The sequence below is a fragment of the Portunus trituberculatus genome, chromosome 48 (assembly GCF_017591435.1).
Source record: "Portunus trituberculatus isolate SZX2019 chromosome 48, ASM1759143v1, whole genome shotgun sequence".
Taxonomy (NCBI): Eukaryota; Metazoa; Arthropoda; class Malacostraca; order Decapoda; family Portunidae; genus Portunus; species Portunus trituberculatus.
Genome location: NC_059302.1, coordinates 25459919 through 25479918, shown reverse-complemented (window position 1 = coordinate 25479918; position 20000 = coordinate 25459919). Strand labels below are relative to the sequence as shown.

General features: G+C 42.0%; 1 protein-coding gene across 7 annotated transcripts in view; it reads left to right on the top strand.

Annotated features, from left to right (window-relative positions):
• LOC123498872 (titin homolog) overlaps positions 1 to 20000 on the top strand; it is a 321603-nt gene that overhangs the window by 94590 nt on the left and 207013 nt on the right. Inside the window, exon 2 of one of the 7 annotated variants that reach the window (XM_045246364.1) lies at positions 11869 to 11943. The exons of the other annotated variants lie outside the window; for them this stretch is intronic. The gene's annotated coding sequence lies outside the window, so the exon portion shown is untranslated. The remainder of the gene's footprint in view (positions 1 to 11868; positions 11944 to 20000) is intronic. 7 annotated transcript variants of the gene reach the window in all.

Genomic DNA, 20000 nt, shown 5'->3' with positions numbered 1-20000 from the left:
CAGATTGCGCAGACAAACAAAAGAGTTGATAAAAGCAGCAAAAAATCTGTAGAAGCTCAGATCGCAAACTCCTGTAAAACCAACCCAAAGGAATTTCACAGTTATGTAAAATCCAAAAGAGTGTTAGCCTCAACAATTGGTCCACTGATAACAGAAAACGGAAACCAAATAGATAACGAAGTTGAAATGGCAAACGTCCTAAATAGATTCTTCTCAACAGTCTTCACGACTGAAGATGTCCAGAACAGCCTGCCCATGCCAGAGCCTCAGGCACAAGGCAGAACACTGCCTGACTTCATAGTTACAGAAAATGAAATCCTCACAGTCATGAACAGCATGAACGTAAACAAAACGCCTGGACCAGACAAGATATCACCCAGGCTTCTCAAAGAAGTGAAAATGAGCTCGTGAAACCACTCACGATTATATTCAATAAAACTTTACAAGCAAGGAAAGTCCCCAGGAGTGGAAGCTAGCAAATGTCACGCCCATTTTCAAGAAAGGAAATAAATCACTCCCAGCTAATTACAGACCAATCAGCCTTACTTCAGTAGTGTGCAAGCTGATGGAAACGATAATCAGAGATAAGATTGTCAAATTTTTAGAAGAAAATAAGATCATGAAAGATTCACAACATGGTTTCAGAAATAAGAGATCCTGCTTAACAAATTTACTAGACTTCTTTTATGAAGTTTTTAACTCGTATGACGAGACAAAAGCAGTGGATGTTATTTATCTTGATTTCCAGAAAGCTTTCGACACTGTCCCTCACAAGAGGCTAATCAGCAAAGTAAAAGCTCACGGCATAGCTGGAAATACCCTGAAATGGCTGGAAGACTGGCTCTCTGACAGAAAGCAACGTGTTGTTATAAATGGAAAAGAATCAGAGTGGCACAATGTGAAAAGTGGTGTTCCTCAAGGCTCTGTATTAGGACCAGTTCTTTTCATTGTTTATATTAATGATATTGATGAAGGAATCAATTGTAAAATAAGCAAATTCGCGGACGACACCAAAATAATGAGCAAAGTGACATCAACGTCACAATGGCAAGAACTACAGTGTGACTTAAATAAACTGACACGCTGGGCAGAAAATGGCAAATGAAATTCAATATAGAAAAGTGTAAAGTCCTACACATTGGAAGTAACAATGTACAAGCAAAATACGTAATGAGTAATGTACCTCTGGCAAGTGCTGAGAATGAAAAAGATCTTGGTGTTGTGGTGTCTAAAGATCTCAAGCCGAGCAAACACTGCACAGAAGCAGTGAAGAATGCAAATAAATTAGTTGGGTTCATTGGAAGAACCTTTGAATTTAAATCAGAAAAAGTTATCCTTACTTTATATAACTCATTGGTGCGTCCTCAGCTTGAATACTGTGTGCAGTTCTGGTCACCATATTACAGAAAAGACATTGAAAAACTGGAAAAGATCCAGCGTAGAGTGACCAAGATGATTCCGAGATTGAGAAACAAGCCGTATGAGGAACGACTGGAAGCATTAAATTTATTCAGCTTAACAAAGCGCAGGATAAGAGGAGACCTAATCGAAGTTTTCAAAATTTTTCAGGGATACAACAACCTTGATGTAAATAAATATTTTACTATTGATCATTCCACCATAACAAGGAATAATGGATTTAAAATTACACCAAAACGCTTTAAAACCCACGAGGCAAAGCACTTTTTCTTTAATAGAATTGTTAACGTTTGGAATAAGCTTCCTTCAGAAATAGTAAACAGTACTTCCATTGCATCATTCAAAACAAAATTGATAAATATTTAAAGAATAACCCCAACAAGCTCTCTTCTTGTCTGAATAATTAAACATGATATTAGTACTATTATGTAACTTTCTATTTATAGACAGATATGTAGAGTTCACCGTAGGGTGAATAATAGAATCTCCTTTCATCATTTCCTTTGAAAATTCCATGTCAGTTTTTCCATACTGCATGGTTCTTTTCAAAGCTATTTTCCATGCCAGCGAAAGCTGGAGGGAGTGGTGGGTGGGGAGGAGCCTTCTCCTGTACTGTACTGTCTCTCTTATCTGTAGCCAGTTAGAAGTAGTTACCAAATAGCCTTGAAAGGACCAAGAGGTCTGTTGCTGTTTGGCTTTCCTTTGTATTCCTTTGCATTCTTCCACCTCCTCCTCCTCCTCCTTCTTCTTTTTCTCCTCCTCCTCCTCCTCCTCCTCCTCCTCCTCCTCCTCCTCCTCCTCCTCCTTCTTCTCCTCTTCCTCTTCCTCCTCCTCCTCTTTTCTTTCATTCTTCTCAGCGTGAGGCGTTTATAAATAATCTTGAAAAAAAAATAATGTCTCTCTCTCTCTCTCTCTCTCTCTCTCTCTCTCTCTCTCTCTCTCTCTTTTTTTTTTTTTTTTTATTTAAACATAATTTATACAGAAGAACATGTACCCAAAGGCGCACTGTCGTGTGCTACCTATTCTAAGGGTACTACAATCTATTTCTCTACAATATTTACAAGACTTAAAAATAGAAAATATACAAGATGGTCAGCATGTAAATGGAGCACTGTTCTTTTCACTTCACTAGCACTATTCACGCACTGCACTACACTGAGTGTCACGTCACAAAGAGTGTCAGAGGAGTTGGCAGTGTCTGTCTCCACTTATGTGCCATCAGTTTGACACTGTGTGTGTTCATCTCCTGGACGTGAGGCACCGCGGCCGTGAACAAGTTCCACATCCTGGAGACGCGTCCTGCGAAGGTGCGTTGATGCTGACACCCGTGGGATCGCGGCACCTCTACGGCGTCACCACCATTGAGCACCGTTCTCGTGCTCCGTGCGGTGACTCTCAGAGGATGACGCAGCCCTGCCAGATGTGGCACTCTTTGCACCTGTGCCTTATGGAACACTACGATTGCCGCCACATCTCTGCGGTGTTCCAGTGAATCAAGGGACGCTCAGGCTCTGGGTGAGGTGGTATTGCAGCATCTACTAGCCGTATGGCGCGGCGTTGGATGCTGTCCAGTCTCCTTCTGTGTGTGGCGGCACAGGACATCCAGGAGAGAGCTGCGTACTCAAGGTGGGGCCGCACCTGTGCCTTGTACAGCAGCAGTCTCCCCTTCCTGTCGAGGAAACTGGCGATCCTTCTGAGAGCGGAGATCCTGTGAGAGGCTTTCTTGGCAATGGATTTGACATGGCTGTCAAACCTCAGCCCTCGATCCACCTCCACTCCAAGTATCTTGACGTCATCTTGGAGTGGGAGAGCAGCAGCGCCAAAGACAACTTTCCTGCCATTGCTGCCATGGCGGCTGGGGACCGAGAGACAACCATTGCCTGTGTCTTCTCCGGCGCGAATGTCACTTGCCAGCGAGCACCCCACTCCTTTATCACTCGTAGCTGCTGATTGATGGCCTCAGCAGCCCGCCCACTGTCCTGGCGTGGATAGGTATAGGAGAGGGTGCAGTCATCAGCATAGGCCTTGACTCCTGGCAGTAGCTGGAGAAGATCATCCACGTAGATATTCCACAGGAGTGGGCCAAGAATTGAACCCTGTGGCACTGATGCCTCCACAGGCAGGGACTCAGATGTTTGCCCGTTGACAACCACCTTGAGGCTTCTGTCCTGCAGGTAATTTCCCAGGAGTCGTAGCAAGCCACCCTGGATGCCTTTAGCACGAAGCTTTTCCAGTAATCCGTTGTGCCATACTTTATCAAAAGCTCCAGCTATGTCCAAAGCAACCACTATAGTGTCCTTGCCGTCGTCGAGGGCGTCCTGCCACTGCCTGGTGAGAAGCATCATTAGGTCGGAGGTTGACCTTCCAGGTCTGAACCCAAACTGTTGGTCTGAGAGGAGGGCATTGTCCTTGAGATGGCTACACACCACCTCTGCCACGACCCTCTCAAACACTTTACCCACCACTGACAACAGGGATATGGGTCTGTAGTTTTTTGGGTCCGTCCTGGAGCTTTTTGTGTGCAGGAACTACTCGAGCCTCCTTCCACACTGAAGGCCAGACGTTTTCCCGTACACAAGTTGTGAAGACTTGGGTGAGAGGGGCAGCCAGTTCCTGGGAGCATCGCTTCAGCAGGTGCGGGCTGATGTCATCAGGGCCGGTAGCTTTCTGTGTGTCCAGCCCCGCAATAATCGCTTCACCTGCTGATGCGTCACCTCCACCATGGTGACAGTCTTCTCACATTGCTGGACCAGCTGAGGCGGTGGCTGCTGTGGATTCCCCACCTTCATTTTTCCAGCAAACAAGGAAGCCAGCAACTGTGCCCTCTCCTTACTGCTGGTGGCGACAGTACCGTCCTGCTTGCTGAGGGAGGGATGGATTCTTGGTGGCCAGTTCCTGTTTGTCCTTAACAAGGGACCACCAAGTTTTGTTTCCTACGCCAGTGCCACACAGTTTCCGGCGCAGGCTTTCCTCCCACTTTTTTAAGGCCCACTTGCTGGTTACCACCATCCTCCTGCATGCAGCCCTATGCAAGTCCTTGTTGCGCCGAGTCGGGTTCCTCTTGTAGCGGAGCCAGGCAGCATACTTTGCCTCAGCAGCAACACGGCAACGGTAGCCAAACCATGGCTGATCCGTCGGTCTGGTGGTGTATTCCCTGTGTGGGACGTGGCGTCTCTGGAGGGCGAGAAGGTGAGAGGTGAGTGCAAGTGCTTCACTCTCTGCTCCTCCCTGTAGCAGAGTGGCCCATGGGGTGTGGGTCAGGTCGCGGCGCAGGAAGCCCAGTCTGCTTTGTTCCACAGCCAGATGGTGCGGGTGGTGGCCTCGTCCCGAGCCACGCCCACTTCCAGCTGTGTCAGTACAGCGTGATGATCAGAGCTGCCCACGAGCCCCAGCTGATGACACTGAAGCTTGTCCTCCTGGTAGTCTGAGATGACAGGGTCTAATGTCCCTCCTCGTTCATGTGTGGGAAGGTGACATGATCTGTCAGACCCTGCACCTCAGGAGATTCTCGTAGGCGTCTCTTTCCAGGTGGTGATTGAGATCCCCCACAATCAGCACGTGGCTGCAGCTGTGTGCCATCATCAGGTTGTCTAAAGTCTCAGTCAGGTACAGGAGTGAGTCAGGCCCTTGTCGCGGGGGGCGATACAGGGCACACAGTAAGAGGGCTGAGCGGTCTGCCAGCGTTACTCGGAAGTACATCATCTCCATCAGTGGAGGCGTGTCTATGTCGAGTAGCTGGGCCTGCATTCCTTCCTTGAAGCAGACAGCCACTCCACCTCCTGTTCGCTCCTGTCGGTCCCTCCTCACCCAGTGGGTGAAGCCCTGCATCCTGCCATACGTGGGCTCCACCTCACTGTTCAGCCATGTCTCTGTCACCACAACAACGTCTGCATTGTGTCGTTGCACACAGTTGTGGTATAAGTCTGCAAGGTTAGTCCGGAGACCACGGACGTTGCTAGAGACGACCTTTAGTTGGCGGCGGGGCAAGCTGGCTGTACCATGGTGAGGGATGGTAGTGAGCGAGGCCTGCTAGTCCGAGGTGGTGGTTAGGGTCCGCGGCCGACTGCTGGTACTGGTGAAGAGGAGTGGTCCACTGCCGCCCCTGGCTCTGATTCCAGATACCAGGCTGAGGAAGGAGTGGGCGAGGTTGTGGTAAGGACTGAAATGAAGTGAGGTGGTGGGCGGGCTGAGGCGCTGCAGGTGGGAAGGGTGTGGCTGTGTGTCTTTCCACCGTAAGGAGCCGCTGTATGAGACGCTCCTGACGTAAATCGTCAGTTCTGGCGTGGCAAGTAGCAGAAGTGTGTCCTTTCCGTGAGCAGTACTCACACACTTTTGCCTTGGCTCGCTTTTGTGTCTGCTTGGTGGCCTGGTGAGTCCTCAGTCCTTCGCTGGACACCTTCCTCGCGTCCTGCTGCACTTCCCTCTTAGTTTTCTTTTTTCTCCAATCTCCTGATGTGGTCTGAGGAGAGGTTCGTGGGCGAACAGAGGCACCGCGATCTACTCCGTTCGCTGTGTTTATGGAGGAAGAGTCCCTGCTGCTCTGTGTGGCGGTAGACGTGGTAGTGAGTACCGAGCAGTCACTCTCTCTCTCTCTCTCTCTCTCTCTCTCTCTCTCTCTCTCTCTCTCTCTCTCTCTCTCTCTCTCTCTCTCTCTCTCTCTCTCTCTCTCTCTCTCTCTCTCTCTCTCTCTCTCTCTCTCTCTCTCTCTCTCTCTCATTCCTCATTTCCTATCTTTATTTATATACAGAAAAATAAATATTCATGACATGGGAATCAGTAATGGACTCAGTGATTGGCCTGAGAGAGAGAGAGAGAGAGAGAGAGAGAGAGAGAGAGAGAGAGAGAGAGAGAGAGAGAGAGAGAGAGAGAGAGAGAGAGAGAGAGAGAGAGAGAGAGAGAGAGAATGGCACTCCTCAGTCACTTTTCCTTAGGTTTGCGTGTGGTGGGTTTGTGTATCATTGTTTTAAGGGAAGGGAAGGAGAGGGGAAGAGAATAATGGGAAGGAAAAGAAGTAGTGAATGAAAAAGGAGAAGGAGGAGGAGGAGGAAGAGGAGGAAGAGGACGGATAATAATTTAGAAAGGAGGACGAAAAAGGAGGATTGTAGGAAATTATAGAGGAGGAAGATATATCAGTACTGAATAAGGAAGATTAAAAGAGAAAGAAGTTAGAGAACGAGGGACATGGAAGAATTGAATAAGAAAGAGGAAGAGGAAAAAAGAGTGAGGACAATAAAGAAAATGGTAGAAATATTACATGGAAACACAGAAAAATGAGGAAGAGGAAGAGGAGGAAGAAGGAAGAGGAAGTTCGCAAGATTACTGGAACTTGTAAAGAAAAGAAGACCTCAAGATATTGGAGGAAGAGGAGGAGGAGGAGGAGGAGAGGAGGAGGAGGAGGAGGAGGAAAGAGTGAGAGAGGACAAGGAAGAAAAGGAGAGGAGGAAAAACGCGGAGGAATGAACATAAATTGAAAGAAACTATAAAAACTTTGAATAATGATGGGAAGAAGAAGAACAAGAAGAAGATAAAGTAGAAAGAAGAGAAGGAGAGGAAGAAGGTCAAAGAAGAATAAGAAGAAAGAGAAGACGAAATTTTGTCTTCACAGGAAAGAAAAACATGAAAATTTTGGATAAGGAGGAGGAAGAAAAAGAAGAGAGACAGGAACAACGGAATAAAAGAAGAAGAAAGGTAAATACACCAAGAATATGGAAAAAAAAAACGCAAAAATTAAGATAAAGAGGAAAAGTGATAATGAAAAAAAATTACCAAGAATAATGATGAGGATTAAGGAAAGGAAAATGATAGAGGGAAGAATAAATATAGGAGGAAAACTGTGACGTATAGAGAAGTAAGAGAAATGTTGTAGAGAACTGGAAGAGAAAAAAAAAATGTGAGGCAACTTGAGAGAGAGAGAGAGAGAGAGAGAGAGAGAGAGAGAGAGAGAGAGAGAGAGAGAGAGAGAGAGAGAGAGAGAGAGAGAGAGAGAGAGAGAGAGAGAGAGAGAGAGAGGAGTCGCATGCAATCAGGGAAAAGCAAAATGGTACTTCTTTTTTTTTTTTTTTCTCTGCGTAAAGAAAATGAGATATCGATGAGAATTGAAAATTGCAGCTGAAGACTTGCTAGGACTTCTATCGCTGGTAAGTGGTTTGTTTATCTGTAGGAGGAGGAGGAGGTGGAGGAGGAGGAGGAGGAGGAGGAGGAGGAGGAGGAGGAGGAGAAGAAGAAGAAGAAGAAGAAGAAGAAGAAGAAGAAGAAGAAGAAGAAGAAGAAGGAGAAGAAAAGAAAAAAAGAAAAAGAGGAGAAGGAAGAAGAAGAGGAAGAGGAGAAAGAAGAAGAAGAAGAAGAAGAAGAAGAAGAAGAAGAAGAAGAAGAAGAAGAAGAAGAAGAAGTAAGAAGAAGAAGAAGAAGAAGTTGAGTAGGAGTAGAAGTTGAAGGAGGAAGAGGGAAATTAAAAAAAGAAAAAAGAAAGAGAAGGTAAATTTTAGGAGGAAAAGTGAACCCTTCATATCTCTCTCTCTCTCTCTCTCTCTCTCTCTCTCTCTCAGGCAGTAAATACAATCACAATCCCTTTGCTCAACTCGTAAGGGAGAGAGACAATTTATTCATCAGTTATTCATGGTCGCCACTGCCTCGCTGCCCACGTGTGTGTGTGTGTGTGTGTGTGTGTGTGTGTGTGAAGGCAACCCCAGTCCGGTTTTCGTTTGGTAAGTAATTTGTTTCCACAGAATTGTTATATTTTGTACCATCGAGATTATTCTGTCTTCCTTCTGGGTGTCTTTATTCTCTCTCTCTCTCTCTCTCTCTCTCTCTCTCTCTCTCTCTCTCTCTCTCTCTCTCTCTCTCTCTCTCTGCTTTCCAATTTTAGTTAGTTTGCATTCATATGCCTTTCTTTACTCTCTGTCTTTATTATCTCTTCCCTTTCCTTCCCTTCTCTTCTCCTTCTTTCCTTCTCTCCTCCTTTTCCTTCCCTTCTTCTCTCCTTTCCTTCCTTTCCATTCCTCTCCTTGCCTTCTTTTCCTTTTCTTTCCCGTTCTCTCTTTCTCCTTTCCTTCCCTTCTACTTCTCTCCGTTCCTTCATTTCGTTCCTTTCCTTCCCTTCCTTTCCTTTCTCTTCTTCTCTTCTCTCCTCCTTTCCTTCCCCTCCCCTTCTCTCCTTTCCTTCCTTTCCGTTCCTTTTCTTCCCTTATTTTCCTTTTCTCTCCTCTTCTCTTCTTCTCCTTTGCTTCCCTTCCCATTCTCTCCTTCCCTTCCCTTCCCTTCCCTTCCCTTTCCTTCCATTTTCCTTCCCTTCCCTACCTTTTCTTTCCTCTTCTTTATTTCTCCTTCCTTCCTTTCCCTTCCTTTCTCAAATAACAGAAAATGGAGAAACACAACAACTTTTTCCATTACCAACACTATGATAGGACTTAATCAACACATAATCTTACTTTAATAGCCGCCAAAAAAGAAAAAAAAGAAAAAGAAAAAGAAAATTAGAATAAAATAATAATAACAGTCTTGTGGCATAATAATCATTCACCACGTCTTGTTACCATTTGAGGTGTTAATAGGTTCATTAAAACACTGATACAGAGAGAAGCCGTGTATTAATCCCAGGTGTTGACTCTAATCTCACTGCTATCACTCCCACCACGACCACAACCACTATCACCACCATCACCACCATCACCACCATCACCATAACAACCACCATCACCGCACGCCACACTGCATTCACATCCATCCATTCCCTTGTCGCCACCTGTGTGCTGTGTTCGTCCCCCGCCCGCTTCGTCCCCCCTCCCGTGTCATCCTGCCCACGCCGCCCATCCTCTGTGCAGCGACCCAGATTCCTGCCTCTAGTTTCACGTAGCCATAGAGAATATATAGTTTTATTTGAGCAAGGGCGTGCACTGTCTGCCTTTCTTCTATTGTAACGTGAGAGAGAGAGAGAGAGAGAGAGAGAGAGAGAGAGAGAGAGATATGGCTCTGTTTGCTTCAATTAAAGTGTGACTGAAGGACAGATAGTCGGCACGAAAAATTGTTTCGAAGCTCAGAATGTGTGATGGTTTTGTCTATCTGTCTCGTAATCTATCTCTCTCTCTCTCTCTCTCTATCTATCTATCTATCTACGTCTATCTGTCTATGTGCATGTCTTTCTGTCTATCTATCTCGTTTTCATTGTATCTATCTCTATATTTTATTTGGTTTTAGCTATTTTGTTAATTTTCCTTTTTGTACAGATGGAGAGAGAGAGAGAGAGAGAGAGAGAGAGAGAGAGAGAGAGAGCCAGAAAGAGAGTCCAACACGCAGAATAAACACCATTACTGTTGACCCTCAGATGAAATTATGCACGTAATTGATAATTCTTGAACTATTACTCTCTCTCTCTCTCTCTCTCTCTCTCTCTCTCTCTCTCTCTCTCTCTCTCTCTCTCTCTCATCCATCTTCAGAACAAACTTATGAAGAAGAATGAAGGAACACTTGGAAAAAGAGCCGAGAGCCAACTTGTGTCTTTGCAATACTGACCCTGATCCCATTTTCTTTGTGAGGAGGAAGGATAAAGAATAGGAGGAGAGAAGAGAAAGACGAGGAGGAAGAGAAGGAGGAGGAGGAGGAGGGGGAGGGGAAGGAGGAGGAGGAGGAGAAGGAAGAAGAAGAAGAGGAATAACGATGATAACGACAACAGCGAAAAAGAATTAAGAAGTTGAGGTGTTTTCAAGTTTTTTCAGAGGGAAAATCACAGGGATATATAGAATGAGAGAGAGAGAGAGAGAGAGAGAGAGAGAGAGAGAGAGAGAGAGAGAGAGAGAGAGAGAGAGAGAGAGAGAGAGAGAGAGAGAGAGAGAGAGAGACTTGACTTGGAAATAAGGAAAATCATCAGCGTGGAGAAATGGAGGAGGAAAGGAAAGAGGAGATAAACATGAAGGGAAGGTGAAGGAGGTGAAGGAGGGAGGCAAATATTGAGAGGGAGGAGAGAAGGGCGACATGAAGTCCGCAGGAAAGGGAGGCGGAGAGGGATAAACAGGAAGAGGAAATGGGTAATTGAAAATGCCGGACGAAAGCAATAGGGAAGTGAGAGAGAGAGAGAGAGAGAGAGAGAGAGAGAGAGAGAGAGAGAGAGAGAGAGAGAGAGAGAGAGAGAGAGAGAGACGAATAGACAGGCAGACAGACAGGGAGTATTTTGGGATAAAAGACGAGATATGAATGTAAATAGGAAAAGAATTTGACAGGGTAACATATGGGAAGAGAAGCAAGAAGATGGAGTTTTGTTGAAGTCTCTTGTGTGGAAGGGAAGAGGAGGAGGAACAGGAGGAGAAATACCTTGAGGAATAATAAAGGAGACAGATGGAGAATGGACCAAATGAAGGCATGGCAGAAATCATCTATCGGAATGAGAGTAGAGAGAATTATGCAAGAAAGAAGACGAGAAAATAAAATAAAAGGATGATTGTGAAAAAGGGATATAAGATTGATGGAATAGTGAGCGAGGATTGGACTGGTTGAAGAACGAGAGTGTTGTTTCAGGCATTTAGTAGAAAATTATTACCAGCAAATTGTAAAGGATTGAATATTTTTACTCATTTTTGGACATTTGCGTTTAATTTTTGTGTCTCTGTGTATTACTCTATGCTTAACAGAGACGGACACATACATACATACATACATACATATATACATACATACATGCTCATAAATAGATAGGTAGATAGAGATACATACATTCATACATACATACCTACACATAGGTGGATAGAGAGCTACATTTATAGATAGATTGATATATAGGTAGATAGATAATTTACTGAGCAATCCTCATTATTCTTCAAAAATATATGATGCACGTATTATATAGAAATGTATCAACGTATGTTCTTCATTATGAAACCAATAAAACTTTAAAGTGAGATACATAGGGCAAGAGTTCATTGATGTAATCTAGAACATACCCATACCCAGACACACACACACACACACACACACACACACACACACACACACACACACACACACACACACACACACACACACACACACACACACACACACACACACACACACACACACACACACACACACACACACACACATTACACACACACACACACACACACACCACACCACATCACACACACCACACCACACCACACCACACCACCACCACACACACAACACACCACACAACACAACACAGCATTAATCACCCCTACATAACAACACAACCCACCACAACCAACCTCCACACCAGAACACCACAACACCAAACAAAATCCATGCCAACAACACCTCAAACTTATCCCCGTCAGCTTCACAACATCTCCAATACAACACAGCACATTACATAAAAAAACACTCACACACAAACACACATACACAAGTATACACAAAACAGACATTTAACTCCGGCCCAGGTGAGCGTTCCAGGTGGGTCAAGGTGCCTTTGTAAACACTATTGCTTTCCATTCGCAGGTGAGTGAGAGGTGATAGTGGTGTTAGTGGCGTGCGCTGGTACTGAACTTGGTGCAATAACCACTAAAAGCCCAGGTAAGTCTCTCGTGATTGGCGGTGACACACATGGCGAGGCAGGTAAACAGTGGTGCGTGTCCATTAGCCTCTGTATGTGTGTGTGTGTGTGTGTGTGTGTGTGTGTGTGTGTGTGTGTGTGTGTGGGTCGATGAATAGTGAGTGAAAGTAGTGGTTCTAAAAAAGCTTGTTATTTTTCGTCATTCTCGTTACATTTAGCAATAAGGGAATGTGTTTGTGATGGACGGAATGCGTGTCTGGTTCTGGTTCTCGCTGTTTTCTTTTTATCTTTTCATTTTTTCGTTTTTTTTCTGTATAGATTCCTCATCGTGCTATTTTTTTCTTCTATTTTTTCTTCTTTTTCTTCTTGTTGATGATTTACGTGTATATTTTGTTCCTTTGCTTTTATTCTCTCTTTCTTTTTTATCTTCTTTTTTTTTCATTTCATTATATTATTTTATTTTATTATGATTTATTATTTTATTATTCTCCTGGTTTCTATTTTGTAACTAGTTAGTCTCTATTTCCATTTGTCTTTCTTTACTTTCTTCCTCCCTTGTCTTTCTTTCGTTCGTTCTTTACTCTGACGTAATCTTTTTCCCACCTCTCTTTCCTTTTTCTTTCATTTCCTTTTTCATCAAACAAACTCAATCCCCTTCTTTCTTTCTTTCTTTCTTTTTTCTTTCTTTATCTTTCACTCTTTCATTATTTTTCATACATTTCTTCCTTTCTCTCTTTTATTCAAACGGCAACATTTTTACCTCACTCCGTTCCTCTTCCTTGCTCACCCTTCCCCTCTCTCCTCCCTTCCCCATACCTTGCTCTTCCTTCCCTACCTTCCTTCCTTCCTTTCCTCTTCCTCCCTTAATGGCAAGTATTCATTCTATTTCCAGCTTCTATCAGCCACAAATCTTTCACTCTATATTTTAATGATTTCTTGTTACTCCCTTTGTTTTTTTCTAAAGATCAATAGAGCAATACATCTATAACTAGAAGTATTTGGATTAAGGGTAAGAGAAAGAAAAGAGAAAGGGAAAGAGAGACGGTGGACTATTTTCTTTCTTCTTTCTCTCTCTCTGTCTCTCTCTCTCTCTCTCTCTTTCTCTCTACATATTTTTCTTTCAACTTCCCACGTTTTTCCATCTCGTTATTTCCGTCACGTCTTGAGTCTCACGTTATCCAGCTCAAGGCCGCTCACCCCGAGGAATCCCACTGACTCACTTCACTCCAACGCTTGAGCTCCCTTGTAAACTTTGAGCAAAAATGGACTAAAAAAAAAAACTGGAGGCAAAGGTGGCACTAACAGCCAACGTAAAAGTGTGAACGGCAAGACAGAGTAAGCAAGTGAGAGACTAACCGTTGTCGATGTAGAAATGATTATAGATGACATACGGTAAAGAGGAATACATGAGGATAGACGAAATAGGAGAAATGAATCAATAAAAGGCGTCACTTACATTCAACAGTAAGATCATGTGTGTAAAGGAGACGAAAATAACCTTAAAACTCTTGTAAATATAAGAAAAATAATTATAGATTATATGAGATAGGAGAAATGCTTTAAAATGGGTGAAACAAAGGCAAAATTGAACGATGATAACAGCAATAACCAACTTAGAAGTATGAACAGTAAGCTAATGTGTGAATGAGATGAAAATAACATTAGAACTCTTGTACGCGTAAGAGAAGTATCTATAAATCAAATGTGGTAGGAGAACTGGAAGAAATTGAGTGAAATATGGAAGAAAAAATGAAAGTAGACATTGAAAGCCAACTTAAAGGTATAAATGGTAAGATTATGTACATAAATTAAAAGAAAGTAACTTGCAAACGTTTGTAGATCAAAGCGAAGTGGCTATAAATCAAATGAGATCGAAGAAGTAGTAGAACAAAATGCAAAATAAGAAAAACAATAACAAAAAATCTATAATGCATTATTCCTCTATACAAAATAAAAATTCAAACCTCATACCCAAAATTAAGCTATACATTACACATTTAATGATTACTAATATGCAACGTGGCTCAAGTTTTGGCAATATAGTAAAGTTTTCTCATATCTCTCTAGAAAATATGTATGATATCGACTTACTCTCCTTCTATTGTGACACAGTAATGATTTTCTATATTGTTTAGTTTTGCATAACATGAGAAAAAAGCACAAAAGAATAATCGATGGCAAGTTGGCATTTTCCTTACTGCTTAGTATTGGGCTCTAGAGAAGGTCAAACTGCAGGAATCCACGCACCGAACAAGCCTCTTTTCACTTCTCTGATCGGAATGTTCTCAGGAGTCTTGGTCATAAGGAAGTAAGGAAAGGTGCAAGCCAGACTACTTTTCATGCTCACTTATCAACCAGGAGTGTGTTAATATCGTACGAAGCTTAACTAGACCAAACCAGACAAGACTATTTTTCATATTTCCTTATCGACTACGTTTTAAGGACATATTGACATACATTAACTAACTAACTGTAAGGGGGCTGGCGACGGAGTGGTCTATTTTTAGTTTTTTTTTTCCCTTAGCCAGTTTTCCTTTCTTACATAAAAAAAACCAGGCTAGTTTGTTTTCGGTGTTCAACCAGGAGTATTTTAATTTACCAAACATGACTTTGTATACTTACTTTTAATCTATAACAACATAACACATCGAATATGACAATCTCCCATTCTGAGTGACTTGGCATCGAGCGAGACCATTTTTACTTCTTTCTGGATTGATTTACTTAGTGAGGCGTGACTTGGGTTGTGGCGAGGCAAGGCGAGGCAAGGTAAGTGGTGGTAGTGGTGGTATTGACGTGCGGTGAGATGTGGCAAGGAGAAAGATCAGGTGTTGAGATGTTGAGATTTGACTTAAGGCAGGAAGGGAGCAGCAGGAAAGCCAAGGTAAGGATAAGGAGAAACTTTGGGTTATAGTTTGTAGGAAATTGAGCGTATCTGGGAGGTAAACGGATAGGGTTGTGCATAATATTACTTCAAATTCGTTCAGTAAATCAAACCAATAAAACTAACTGAAAGAAACTAACAAGAGGTATGAAGTCTAGAGAGTTGGAGTCATTATACCAGGAAATCAGGAAAAAGAGAGTTGTGTGAGTGGTGGGAAGCCAAAATGATAAATGCTGTAGATGATAAATTGTACTGACTGATAGACTGTATCATTTATTTATTTTTAGTTTAGAAACTCAATAATGAAAGGAATATTGGAAATTTAGTGAGGGTTAGAGATCAAATAAAAGCCAATGACCGTACTGGAGAAAGATGAAGAGCAAAAGTTGTAGATAGTATTAGATGTTGGCTAGATTGCATTTCGCTTATTGGCTAGAATGGTGCTTAGATGGTCAGTATTCATCCAATAGATCGCTTTGCTCTTTGACATGATTTGACGTGGAAAATTTTCATATTGCCATTGGTTATTTTTAGACCCTATTTCTCTGTAAATGAATGGGAGGAAACGGGAATAATAAATTGAAATAGTTCCTTGTATTATTCATTGCTAAAAGTAAAAAAGAAGTTCAAGTTATAAATTCGTATTTTATCTTTATTTTTACTGAAACATTTTAAGCTATTTGATTTTAAACCTTCCTAAAAATAACTGCAAACACACACACACACACACACACACACACACACACACACACACACACACACACACACACACACACACACACACACACACACACACACACACACACACACACACACACACACACACACACACACACACACATTCTCTCTCTCTCTCTCTCTCTCTCTCTCTCTCTCTCTCTCTCTCTCTCTCTCTCTCTCTCTCTCTCTCTCTCTCTCTCTCTCTCTCTCTCTCTCTCTCTCCCCGTCTAGAGCCACTGATAGGTAAATTGATTGGCGATTGGTAATTATTCAAAACTTGTTGCCCATCACAAAGTTAAGGAGATTAAATGGCCCTCAACCGTGACATCATTCCAGGCACGGCCAACATTTTTAAAACTTCGGAATTAATTGTCGATTCCCTAACCCTGCGTCGCTGATTTCTCGGTAAACGGAGCCGCATGATTGGCTTGGTGGTGGCGGTGGTGGTGGTGGTGGTGGTGGTGGTGGTGGTGGTGGTGATATAATTTTATCTCATGAATCACAAATTTTCACCTAAAAGTAGTGGTGGTGATGGTTAATTTTCAGCTGGTAGTGATGATGACGATGATGATGATGATGATGATGATGGTGATGATGGTGATGATGATGATGATGATGGTGATGATAATGATGAGGAGGAAGATGATGATTAATTAATATTTCTTGACGTGAACTCAGTTAATTTCCATGATGGTGATGACGACGAAAACAAATACTCTAATACTACTCCTGCTGTTGATGCTGGTGCTGCTGCTGTTGATGATGATGATGGTGATGACAATGATAAAAAAAAAAGATAAAATTTCCATCTGAAACTCTCAAAATTTTCCACCAGGTCTCACTAAACATTACCTGCACTCATTGTAACTTTTTATACCTTCAATCTCCACATTTTCCCACAAATTCACATGGTTTGGTATTCTTACTACCGCTGCTGTTCATGCTGGTGCTGGTGCTGGTACTGCTGCTGTTGCTGATAATGATGATAACAGTGATAAAACAAAGACAAAATTCCCATCTCAAACTCTCAAAAATTTTCCACGAGGTCTTACTGTTACTCACTGTTACTTCTTAGACCTTCAATTTCCACATTTTCCCACAAGTTCACATGGTTTGGTATTCTTGACGTCAATATCGGGGCTGCTCAATAACTAGAACCTCGGGGGACTGGGTGGCTGAGTGGTATAGTGGTCGGCTTGTCGTTGTTATGGTGCTAGTTCGATTCTGATCCACTGTAACTACTTGGTGGAATTGATGGTGTTTTCTCTTCAACCCCAGCTAAGGACAGGCCACAAGTTGACATCTCTGCCTTAATGAAGAGGATGATGATGATGATGATGAAGAGGAGGAGGAGGAGGAGGAGGAGGAGGAGGAGGAGGAGGAAGAGAAGGAGGAGGAAGAAGAAGAGGTAGAGAAAGAGTATTAATTGATTTTAAGCCTTTCCTAGAACATCATCCCAGGCTTAAATAGGTCAGGAAGCAGGCAAGGTTGAGGTCAGTCAGTGGTGGGAGCGGTAAGTGAAGTGACACATCTACTTCTCGGAATATAAGCGACGAGAACGATATCCGAGTATTGAATGTAAACTTGAGTAATACAAATTTGCGAATAAAATGGCTTATATTTTCTGTTAGGGTTTCGATCTTTGGTTATGCTCTTTATACTTTAACTCTTTTTGTTATTGTTTGCTTTGCTGTTTTATTTTTCTTAGTGGTTTAAGAATGTGTGTGATCTTGCGTTGGTGTGTTCATGAAAGGGGGAAGAAAGTGCTTTGTGTGACCAGTGTGAGTCTGTAACCCTTTCCCTGCTTTTTGACACATCTTTCTTTTGTTGATGTTGTTGTTGTTGTTGATACTGTTGTTGTTGTTGTTGTTGTTGTTGTTGTTGTTGTTGTTGTTGTTGTTGTTGTTGTTGTTGTTTTTGTTGTTGCTGCTGTTTTTGTTCTTCTACAGCAACTTTCAAAAAATTACACCAACTAGAAATCACAAAATTTATTCTTTTCATTTCCCTTTTTTTCATGTGATTATAAAGATTACATACTTTTTTTTTCGCGTGAACTGCTCTTTATCGCAGTGAAAGGGTTAATGCGTTGATATTTGTTTTTGTTTCATCTTATTTCCGTAGTGTAAGATGTAAGGTGTTCAGGTGTGGCGTGTGTGTTCCTGCATGGTGGGTTAGTGAAGGGCGGAGCTGCGTGTGAGCCGATAATGGACGGTGAAGCGATAATGGATGATGATGATGATGATGATGATGATGATGATGATGATGATGAGGAGGAGGAGGAGGAGGAGGAGGAGGAGGAGGAGGAGGAGGAGGAGGAGAAGGTGGAGGAGGAAGAGGAGGAAGAAGAAGAAGAAGAAGAGGTGGAGAAGGAGTATTAATTAAATGTTCTTTTGCAACTAGTGATGGTGGTGATGATGACGACGATGATAACTATTATGATGCTGCTGATGATGATAATAGCGATGACAATGATGAAAAAACATAATTGCCATCTCATAAACTCTCTACAAGTTCCAATACTCGTGCGATCTGCGATCTCAAGTTCTTCATTAAATTCCCAGCATCGAGTCCCCGTGGCCCGGTTCGTAATTCTGTCAGAGAGATGTAAAGTCAAATAAATCTTACTGTCAGTGGAACCACGCGCGCTTTGGGGGCCGAGAAGTCTCCAAGCACACGGGTTCGAATCCTGGCCACGGTCTGAATGTAGGATGGGCATCCTTACTCGTGATAAAGTGGCCTATATTCTGATAGACTTCCGCACCGCACCTTCACTATTTTCAAAGGGCTCTAGTTGAAGTGACAAGGGCTTTTAAGGATGTTTCTGTAATTCTAGTGCATATTGAGAAGTTTTCTGCATTATCAACAGGAAAAATACTCTTTAGAACCCAGCTAATCGACTCCGTAGTCTTTGAAAATAGTCGCGGTGAGAGAGGGAAGCTTTTCTGAATATGGCGCAAGGATCCCAAACGTGTGGGCTTTCAGATAGGATGTCACATGATGTCTCTTTTAGCCCGTAAATTCAAGCGAAAAATCCATATGATATAAGAACAAACAGAAACAACATTATGAATAACCACACACGCTAACAATCTCAGAGAAAGATTTCTTTTAGTGTACAGGAGCACGACTATGTATTTTCTTACTTTTTCAATTAGGGGAAGACAACATTTCACCTTTTAGACACATTTCTTACCTAATTTACGCCTTGTTCAAGTTAATCAACCCAATTTAACGCTATGTGGTTATTGCACTACACGCAACACTTGTATGTAAATATTGACAAAAAAAAATTAATCCCTTTTTAATTTCCTTTTAACTTAATTTGCATAACTGAGATAATATTAATGCACCTTAACCTGATTTTATTATTTCTAATCCTCGTATCATATAAATGCAAACACACCTAAATTCCCCCTGCCAACCCTCTCCTCCCGTTTTCTTCGCGTCACGGCACAAACTCCAGCTCGGATAATGTTCGGGGCTTCAGTGTCTTTTCCAGTCTCCAGGTGAAGGTAATTGCCATCGTCACCAGCCAATTAATATATCTAATTTCCTGCTCTTTTTATTTCCTTTTCTTTCCACTTCCTTTGTTCGCTTCCACCTTTATCATTAACCGACGTGGACAATCAGTAATCCTTCTTGTGTGTGTGTGTGTGTGTGTGTGTGTGTGTGTGTGTGTGTGTGTGTGTGTGTGTCTTGATTTACAGTTCTAATACGAATTATCATCCCTTTGAGGTGTTTTATTGTGTGTTTTATTGCTTTCCTGCACGCTTCGTCTTGCTTTGAGTTTTTAAATTATATTAGTCTTTTCTTGCTTTTCTTGTTTTCCTTCTTTCTTTCTTTCTCTCTTTCTCCTCGTATATTTTGTGTTTTCTTTTAATTTTTGTTACTACTTTTGTTATGTCTTATCATTTTTGTTTTAATTTTTACTATTACTACTATTACTACTACTACTGCCACTGCTTCTGCTACTACTACTACTACTACTACTACTACTACTACTACTACTACTACTACTACTACTACTACTACTACTACTACTACTACTACTACTACTACTACTACTACTACTACTACTACTACTACTACTACTACTACTACTACTACTACTATCTACAATACCAAGACTACTATTATATCTCAAATATCTTTTTTTTTTTACTTATTATATTCGTGAAATGAATATCTTTGTTTTCTAGAATATATATATATATATATATATATATATATATATATATATATATATATATATATATATATATATATATATATATATATATATATATATATATATTTTTTCTCTCTCTCTCTCTCTCTCTCTCTCTCTCTCTCTCTCTCTCTCTCTCTCTCTCTCTCTCTCTCTCTCTCTCTCTCTCTCTCTCTCTCTCTCTGTGTGTGTGTGTGTGTGTGTGTGTGTGTGTGTGTGTGTGTGTGTGTGTGTGTGTGTGTGTGTGTGTGTGTGTGTCTTCTCAG